The 10,473-nt window shown below is 35.1% G+C and overlaps 1 protein-coding gene across 2 annotated transcripts in view; it reads left to right on the top strand.

Annotated features, from left to right (window-relative positions):
* The first annotated feature begins 3,200 nt into the window (after positions 1–3,200).
* Positions 3,201–10,473, top strand: part of LOC136027477 (uncharacterized) — a 77,188-nt gene continuing 69,915 nt past the window's right edge. The window contains exon 1 of one of the 2 annotated variants that reach the window (XM_065704776.1): positions 3,201–3,389. The gene's annotated coding sequence lies outside the window, so the exon portion shown is untranslated. The remainder of the gene's footprint in view (positions 3,390–10,473) is intronic. The other variant, XM_065704774.1, reaches the window with a different exon arrangement.

Below are 10,473 nucleotides of genomic sequence, written 5' to 3'. Positions count from 1 at the left end.
GAGTCAAAATCTCCCAAATAAAAAGCCAGAGCTTGAAGCAAAAAGATTCCAGCCATCTGCATTCGCCTCAAATAGTTTCTTCAAATTTAACAATCCGTAAATACAGGATCATGTATGCCTTGTGAACTTCTGTAATTTGAGATAAGAGACCATTTCAGGACCGAGACGAGCCAACGTTACATGAAAAAGACGCCACTGCTCAACGTTTTATCTGCCTTCGATTTCTCAGGTTCCGATTTTCTTGAATTTTCGAAAGTGGAAAGGGTTGTGTGTTATTATCAAAGTATTCTCGGGTTGCTGATTATGTCTTAGAATCCAAGCTTTTGCTTGCAAAGTTGCATCTTTCGAAAAGTGATATTTCAAAAATGCATCTTCTCTGTGCTATCGAAATTTTATCCGATCTCCCAATTGAACACTCTGCAGTCTAAACTAATGAACCTAATTGGCACTTTGCCTATTACCGCTGCCAGCAGTGAACGATTATTCTCGGTATTAGGGCGTGTGAAGGATTATCAGGGATGTAATACTCAATGATAAAATAACAGACTCAGTGATATCCTGATCATGACCGTCAAAAAAGTGGAGATGAAGAAACTGGATTTAGATAAATTAGTCAACGATTTCTTCAAAAAGCAAAGTCGTCGCTACCACTTATTTTATGTATATTCGCTCCATGTTTTTCTTGTATCTCCATTACAAAGGCGACCCCCTTCCCAACATTTGCGTAAATTTGAACACTGACCTCTTCTTACAACAAAGTTCCTTCCAGACTTGAAGTAGGAAACAGCTTCGGATAGCCCCGGCGCTCACTCTCAGCTATCCCCTCTGGCTTATCAACCATTGCTTATTGGGTCTAGGTAAGATTATGGGGCTTCGGAAATAGATATGAGAGAGTTTTCTCTCCTTTGCCTTTTCCCCCTATCCTCATCCAGATCTTCACCGCAGCAATAAACCTCTTATTAGCCTACCTCAACCTTAGTTATCCTGAGATAGCCAATCAGCTAGAACTATCTAAAAGTATTATAGATATGTGCCCATCTTCAGGGATTATACTACCATATGGGTTCACAACTGTACTTAGGCAGATTTGCAGTCCATACAGAATAAATGGCTATTATCCAAACAGTATATACAGTGTTACTCAGAGGGGCTTTTAGGGGGAATGGAGGGGGCACTTGCCCTGGGCACAGACATTGTAGGGGTGCAAAATTTCAAATAAATAATCTAACATTTATAATAATTTCGTAATTATTGAAATTTTATTTTATTGAAATAAAGTAGAGGCCGCAGTCAGCAGTAAGTATAAGCAAACTGAATCCAAAATTATCTTTTTTCGCACATCTTTTCCCATATAAAGTAAGGGAATTCAGGTTTATATAAATGAAGAATTTGGTTAATAAATAAATATTTTGTTAATGAAGGAATTTTTTTTTATTTGGCCTACAACTATCTTCAAATTAAATAGAGATTGATTGACCGCATTTTAAAATGCAAAAAAAATGCAAATAATAAACTCTTCCATTTTAGAGACATTGCAAAAAATATTAGCCTTTTTAAAACGCAGTTCTTGTGTGATAGTGTTCTTTTTGAAGCACAAAACTTCTACTATAGCACTATGTCATCACAATCACATGTAGCACTGTAGCGCGTGATACATTTAATGTAGTACTTTTTCTCATATATGACCAAATTGAAAGTATAGACGCATAAAATGCAATTGCAGGATTTGTATCACATTGAGATATATGTCTGGACACTTTTTTTCCCTTCGTTGTCAAACACCTTTGGTCCTCAGTTTCATCGATTATGAGCAAGCTTTCGAATCTGTTGATAGAACAGCGTTAGCAAAGGTCTTGTCGTTATATGGTATACCTTAGAAATACATTAAAGTGATTTGCGCTATGTACGAGAATAATACTGCTGCCGTTAAGGTAGGAAATGAGGTTAGCAACTGCTTTTGTATTAAATCAGGAATTAAGCAGGATTGTGTTCTATCCCCCTTTATATGAATCATTTTGACGGACTTCGTCTTAAGGATCACAGGAAAGGCAATTGGAGACCATGGAATCAAATGTGGAGGAAGAACGCTCCTGGACTTATGCTGATGATTTAAGCATATTAGATGAAAGTGTGAGCAAAATGAACGAATTTTTAGAGGATTTACGAGTTCAGGGTGCTAAAATAGGCTTGAAAATTAATGTTAAGAAGACTAAGTCACTAAGGCTAGGAATAAGTGAAGATGAACAGGTGACATTAGGTAACGAAAAGATTGATCAGGTTGGGAGCTTCAGTTACCTTGATAGTATTATTAGTAAAGATGGTGGGAGCAGTGAAGATGTTAAAAGTAGAATAGCTAAGGCCCAGGGTCTTTTTTCACAGTTAAAAAAGTTTTGAAGAATAGAAAGATAAGTCTACAAACCAAGATTAGAATATTGGAAGCTACAGTGATGACAGTGGTCAAATATGGCTCTGAAGCATGGGCACTCCGAAAACTAGATGAAAATTTATTAGATGTTTTCCAGAGAAATTGCCTACGAATTGTTTTGGGAACCCGGCTGACTGACCGTATTTCAAACAGTAGGCTCTACGAAAAGTGTGGTCCAATCCCACCTTTTGGGGCTATAATGAAAGAAAGGCTGAGATGGCTAGGCCACGTTCTACGGATGAAGGATGACAGATTACCGAAGATTGTCCTTTTTGGCCAATTGTCTGGGGCTACACGGAAAGCAGGTCGTCCTTGTCTGGGTTAGGAGGATGTCATAAATAAAGATTTAAAGGAAATGGGAACTTCCTGGAAGGGTGTAAAGAGGGAGGCTTTAAATAGATTAGGTTGGAGGAAAAGCGTGCGTAGCTGTGTTGGCCTCAGGCGGCTTGGTACTGCAGTGAGTTATTAGTAGTAGTAGTAGTTAGTATAATCAAAATGTATTTAGATCTGGGATATGCATGTGCTCGCACACAATTCCTATTCAGCGCTCCGATCAGCTCAGGATACATTTCTATTTCTTTACATTAAAAAAAATTAAAATTGACTTTAAAGTAATTTAAGTACTCTTAGAGAAAACATACGCGTTCACGTGAAAACGTGACACACACAAAAAAAAATTCGACTGTAGCACTGAAAATCGCTGTGTAACAGGCGAATTTTCGCAATTGTAGCACTAAAGGAAGTAAAAGCGGCGGCAACTCTGCTGCTGAAATTCAAAAATAACTGTTCCTATTCCGGGAAAATTCATCAATCTCAAACTAAATTGAGTTTTTTTTTGCATCTATCAGTCTGGACTTTCACTTTCCATGTATCCTTCAGATTACTCATAAGATAAAACTTTGTCTTATGTTTTAAGAACTAGCCTTGCGTAGCTGTGTTGGCCTTCAGGTGGCTTGGTGCTCTGGTAAGCTGTTAGTAGTTTGTAGTAATGTTTTTTTCATAGGCTATTTCTAAGATATTGATCAAACAGGATATTATAGCCTAATTCCAAACTAGCCTGTTGATCTTGGGATTCCAAATGTAGCATCAAAAATAGCCTAAGAAAAGTATTTAGTAGCCTAGTTTTACTCCCCATAAGTAAACATGGTATTAATGCTGTATTCAGTAAGATTCTAGGGTAAAATTATTGTTAATTGACTTCTTGCTATCTCGGAAAAGGTTTAGGCTAGGAAAACGAAACTTTCAGTGATAGGTCTACGGGCTAAAGTATGTCCTTGGAAGGTATTATAAAGTACCCACCTCCACTCCTACTCTCTCTAGAGGCCCAGAAATTTGCCAACATGACAGGTTTACACCTACTGAAATTTTGATAAAACAACATTTTACCTAAATTTTCAGTTACTAGTTGCTTTTTCTTTCCCTTTAGTTCTGAAAATGCAATTCCTGTTATTTGAGTAGAATTTTGAGCCATATCAATGGTTTTTTTTTAAATTTAGGAAATGTATTTGCATATCTTTAAAACCTTATAAATTAGGATTGAGCAAAGTTATGAAGCTGAAAACAATTTTGTTGTACTTCAATTAAGCAGAAGATCTATTTTGCAAGGTTTTACTTTTGTAACACACATATTTTTAAAGGTCATCAAAGTTAAGGGCCCTCTAGAGGGAGAAGGAGTGGAGGTAGTTGCTTCAAAATACCTTCCTGGGACATACTTTAGTCTGTAGATTCATCCCTGAAAGTTTCATTTTCCTAACCTAAACCCTTTCTGAGATAGCAAGAAGTCAATTAACTAGAATTTTACCAATTCTAGTTAAGTGACTTCTTGCTATCTTTGAAAGGGTTTAGGTTAGGAAAATGAAACTTTTGGGGATTGGTATATAGGCTAAAGTATTTCCTGGAAAGGTATTTTTAAAGTACCTACCTCCACTCCTTCTCCCTCTACAGGGCCCTGACCTTTGATGACCTTATAAAAATATGTGTGTTATAAAAGAGAAACCTTGCAAAATAGATCTTCTGCTTAAATAAAGTAGGCTACAACAAAATTGTTTTCAGCTTCATAACTTTGCTCAATCCTAATTTATAAGGTTTTAAAGATATACAAATACATTTCCTAAATTTTGAAAAAAACATTGATATGGCTCTGAATTTTACTTAAATAACAGGAATTACATTTTCAGAACTAAAGGCAGAGAAAAAGCAACTGGTAACTGAAAATAAAGGAAAAATTTTGTTTTGTCAAAATTTCAATAGGTATAGACCTGTCAAGTAGGCAAATTTCAGGACCCTCTAGAGGGAGAAGGAGTAGAGGTGGCTACTTTAAAATATCTTCCTGGGATATACTTTAGCCTGTAGACCCATCCCCAAAAGTTTCATTTTCCTTACCTAACCTTTTTCCAAGATAGCAAGAAGTCACTTAACTATAATTTTACCCTGCATTCCCATTTTTCAGAAGGAAAAAAAAATAAAATTCTGCAAACTAGGCTACTTCAAAGCATTTTTTAGATACTTTTTAATCCTATTCTTTAAGATGCACCAATAAACATTATGGTATTTGGGTATATATTTTACCACTAGGTAGGGGATTATAAATTTTATTGGTGCACCTCAAGGAATGATATTAATAAGTATTTTAGAATGTTTATATTACCTTTCAGAATATTATAGTTCCCTTATAGATAGTAGACTACTAAAAGTTTACCATCATTGCTTATTATGGTAATACCTTTTGGAGCTCTGGTAAATTGGTTATTATTATAATCTGTTTGTATCAATATTTTAAAATAATAAAATATTAAAGTGTACTGTAGGTAGAGGGTAAGGTTAAATAAATTTTTAGTATTAATGCACAATTAGGGTCATTGAGAAGGAAACATGTTAACAAAACAATTCTTACTTCATAATATGCAGAAAAATAATAGTTAACACATTTTCAGGGCACTTCCAGTATATTTTATCCCCAACCTCTCCCCCTAATATATAAATATATAGGTGAATAATATATTTGCCTTGTGTTTTTTTTCTTCTGTTTCTTGATTTTGTCAGTATTGATTCAATTTAGGGGTATTAAATTGAGTCAATAGTGATGCATAGAGAATATTTGGCTTCAGCTAATATTGCATATTATGGGGGGGGGGAGGGGTAAGGTATAGTAAAATTGCCCTCAAAACATGTAAGCTACAATTTTTCTGCATATTATGAAGTCAGAATTATTTTGTTAACATGCTTCCTTCTTAATGGCTTTATTTGTGCAATAGTACCTAAAATGCATTTAGAAATAATTAACAAGTAATTAATTAATTAATAAATAAGTAAGCATTTTAGAATGTTTTGAAGTAGTTTCTAGAAATTTATTGTGTTTCTTATGGGAAGTAGAACTGTTTAAGCATTTAAAAGCAGCTGTTTACACAACACCCAAGTAGCCAATTTTTTTTATGCATAACATGATGTTTTTATTTTTTAGACATTGCCAAATCTTAGATAATCATTTTGATTAAAATTTGTCTTTCATAAACATGGACAGTATGTTCCTATTTTTCAAAATGAGGTAGGTAGTTAAGATTAGCTGATGGCTAGGGTATAGATTTAGTTATTGGCCCCTCCAGAAGGAAACACTATGAAGTTCTGAAAGTTACTTAAAAAAATTATGAAGCATTTATCATTCCTAAAAGTATATGTGCAAATATATAGTGAAAATTATGTATACACTATAATTTCCCATTGGTTGTTGCTGTTAGCATTGCTTGTTTTCTGATAAATTAGTTTGAAGAAATGATGACCCAATAAAAAAATTCTTCAAGTATAGGTTTTGTAATTGGTCTGCATGTACCCATATTAGGGTGTGGGATTTTAATAAGGCAAAGTGATGTGCTCTTAGGAATGATATAAGTAAGTATTTTAGAATTCTCTAAAGAAGTTTTCAGAATTCTATAGAGTTTTCTTCTGGAGAGGCTAACCACTAAAATAATAACTAGGCTAGTTATGATTGGCTGGCTGTACCTAAACTTGGATCTTAGCCTGTTTACAGAGCAGTTAAAAAGGGGGGAGGGGGGTGACCAGGGTAGCTACCCTGAGCAATATGGTGGGGGGCTACCCACTTCAATCCATTTTTTCACTTTGATTTGGCTTTTTGTAATTTGAGTTGGGATGGGGAGCACTGTAATTAATTCTGCTTCACAACAGTTGCTTAGGATTGAATTAATCCATGATATAGTCTGTGTATGATTTAGATACTTAGTTCTAACTTTAAGATCCCTATCCAAGATTTGGCAGTTTTTTCAGCATTAGTATACAATCTCAACTTCTCAGAAGGAAACAACAAAATTCTGAGAATAACTTATAAAATTCCAGAATACTTGCTTCTATCATTCCTAAAAGAACTTTACTCCACTCTACTCTTCTAGCCCAAAATATATATTCTCCATACATTTTTCCATTTCTTTATTTTTTCAATGATGCTTCTTTGCTGTTAAATCTATTTGAAGAAAAGAGTGAAATATGAAAATAATGCATGCAAAATATATAATTTAGACCATACTTTTGCATATTTGTCGGCGGGGGGGGGAGGGTAAGTAAAGCAAAGTGCTTTTCAGAATGATATAAGGAAGTATTCTGGAATTTTTGAAGATGCTTTCAGGATTTTATTGTGTTACCTTCTGAGAAGGAAATACTTAAAGTGTTTCTATATGCTAGATATGTTCTTTTAAATAGGGTGACTCAGTAAATGCTAGTATTCTATGTACTTTTTCAATATTAAGCCATGCTTTAAATAAAATTCTAAATTCTTATAATGTACAATGTAATTTATTTTATTATGTAAAGTTGTACTTAATTTATATTGAAAATGTTCTGGAGCTAGTGGTAAATCTTTTTGTAAACTGTGTAACTCACTTGGATATTCTAAAATAGTTGGGTATATTAATAAATGTCAAGTCCTTTACAGGCAAATTTTGAAATATTGCTCAACTGTATAAGTTATTAGAATCTAAATACATTGAATAAGTTGAAGGTTTTGTTTTATCAAAGGTTTTCATATATTTATTATTAGCTTTATCATATCTTTTCATACATTGAGATACACCACCTTTCATTCCTCTTTCTATGAATGTATACATATCTTCATCAGAAAATAAGGGAATTTCAGCTTTAGGGTGTTTGAGAAAAGCTTCCCATGTTTGTCCTGGTGCTGAAAAGAAGTGCAGCAAAGCTAGTTTACAATTATTTGGCCTACATTTCTAATGATTTTCAAAGACATCTGGTAAAATTAAAACATCACTTTTTAGGTATAATAATAATTTATTTTTAACCCACTAAAATACAAGACAAGCAGAGTAATCTGTTTCCAATTTTGAGTCAAACTTCCTCAAAGAAGTAATAATGTCAGAAGCCTGGAAATGCTGTATTATAAGACCAGGGTAAATTAAGCAGAAACTTACAAAAGCAGAAATATAATATACACAATTCAGCCAGATTTTTTTATATTCAGGATAGGTGAAATACCAGACAGGGAAAGTATTGAATGGTCACAAGAGCTAGTATGTAGCAATGCAAGCACTTTTCGAGAATAATGACCATAATTAGCCACTATTTTACCATAACCCACTTGAAGTTTTTCTTTAACATCTTGTACAATATTGGCCCCAAAAGTTAATAGATTCAAACCAATATGAATGCCTAACCACAGCGATTCAGAGATACAACAGATGGGGAAGTTAGAATACAAAAGACAAATGGGCGTAGACTTTGCGTTAAAGACTAGGTGCTCACACCTATCAATATTCAATGACAGACCAGCACTTTGGACGTTTTGAAATAGATGACATGGAATTCAAGAGGCTAGATCTAGAATGAATTAAAAGAAGTATGTCTTCTGCATATGCAATGTAAGAAACATTTACCCAATCACAAAAAAGGGAGGGCATAATTTTGGATAGCACACTGTGGATACAAATACTGAAAAGATACAGTGAAAGAATACCACCTTGATGCACTCCTGAACAGATTGTAATATTCCCATAAAAAATAGATTGAAACTTTAACTGAACATGGAAATTACTATATCAAAACTGAAGAACCTAAACAACAGAAACGTTTACTTCAGAACTGACAAGGGAAAACATAGCATGAGCCTGAGAAACACTGTCAAAAGCTTTAGACAGATCCAGGGCACGAAAATAGGCCACAGAGCCACTGGCTTAAGCCTTTAAAAGGACAGAAGCTAAAACATGGTGGGCATGCTGGCAACCAATATGCCACCTTGATCCAAACTGACTGTGACTGTTATCCATAATTTCTGTTGTAAAAGGTAACAAAACTTAGCCAAAAACTTTGCTAACATTACAGCCCACTGTTATGGGTCTATAGGAATCACAGCTTAAAGGATTCTTTCCACGCTTTAGCACCAAGGCTACTGCACCGCTTAGAAAGGAGTCAGGCTCTAGAGAGGATGCCAAGTACCATTTGGAAAAGCAGCTCCAGGTGGAACACTCAATTTCATGACTGTTCAAAGGTGGGAGACAGCAACACCATCATTATCAACAGATTTTGATTTAAGTTGTTTTACAATTTTAAGCACTTGTTCACAGGAGACTGGGAATGCACAGCATAATTAACGACAATGAATATACTAGAATAGTGCTGAATTCAAGAAGCCACAGGAATTAAACCACTAGAAGCAGAGGGTTCCAGCTTAGGGGAATTGATCAGTTTTCTCCATTGGGAAGCAGTTTTGGGAAATTCAGAGCTATTATACCATACACTATGCAGATACCGCTTGAATTCTTCTTTGATCTTCTTTTTAATATCAAAAATATGGCCTACATTTAGGCGACCATAGGCGATTTAGATATGAAGCCAGGACTTCGCTCTATTTTTAATACCTTTTAATTCGGGGATATCTTTCCAAATGTAACTACTAGTTTTTAAACGAATTCGGACACAAGGGACGGCAGCAGTTTCTGCTTGTATCAAACAAGCAACAATTTGAAGGTAATTTGTGTTTAACAGGGAGCAACCATTTGGTAAGTAAACACTAGTGCACAGCAAGCTGAGCAGGATTTGAATATTTGAGAGGAGAGCAGCAAGGGTAGAAATGTATAATGGAAGTTCAATTTTCCTCCATTTACTTTTATAACACCACTTCTTATCAAGCTTGCTGTCAGTTACAGGCAACCGGAATTGTAAAAAAGAATTGGAGACGCTTAAGGATGTTGGGAGATGGTCATAATCACGCTCATTTTCATCCACATGTACATCCAAGGAAGACACTGTAGCAGAGCATAAACAAAGGGCAATGATGTGCAGAATTCCACTGTTATGAATGTACATGTGTCTTTTGGAACAATATGGAAACCAGCAGGTAAAGCCTCTAAAATAAGTTCAGTGTGGCTTGATTTATTGCATAAATCACAGTTGAAGTCACCCATTAGTACCCAATTGTATCCATGACTTTCAATATTTTTCATCAGACTGCTGATGGAGGAGCACACAGTTGCAAATTTCGTCAGAGAAGACAGTGAATCCAAGTTATGAGGAAGTTAAACACTCACCAATGCAAAATTACTAATTCTAATAGCCAAAAAAATATCAGCCATGTGGTACAGTACAGGAGTGAGGGGCAAGGATTGTTTAACTAGGCAAGCAAGTCGACCCGAGGGTCTTCCTTTGGTTTTATGAGCGTTTTTTGTATAAACAGTATGGTCGTCACATCTACAGAGCAAATTGATACTGACTTGTGGTAGAAGATGCTCTTGGAAAAACAAGACAAAGAAATCTTTTAATTTTTGGCTAGTTGAATGATCTTTGTCCTTTATGCCATTAATGTTGAATGAACGTATAGTTAAGTCGATATTGGCAGTCACTTCTTTGCCTTTTGGCTCTTTTTGAGAACATCCTGAATGACGTGACACTTCAGAGTGAAAGCAAAATGAGTATCCCCGCAGTTAGCAAACTTCGGGATGCCTTGGCAGGGAATGTCTTTTGTAGACACATGGGAACCAGGACATCTAGAACATTTTATAGCTTGGTCACATTTTGCTGCTAGGTGATGCAAT

Source organism: Artemia franciscana, chromosome 5 (genome assembly GCF_032884065.1).
Source record: "Artemia franciscana chromosome 5, ASM3288406v1, whole genome shotgun sequence".
Lineage (NCBI taxonomy): Eukaryota > Metazoa > Arthropoda > Branchiopoda > Anostraca > Artemiidae > Artemia > Artemia franciscana.
The sequence above is the reverse complement of the archived record's forward strand: the minus strand, read 5'-3'. Positions and strand labels throughout refer to the sequence as shown.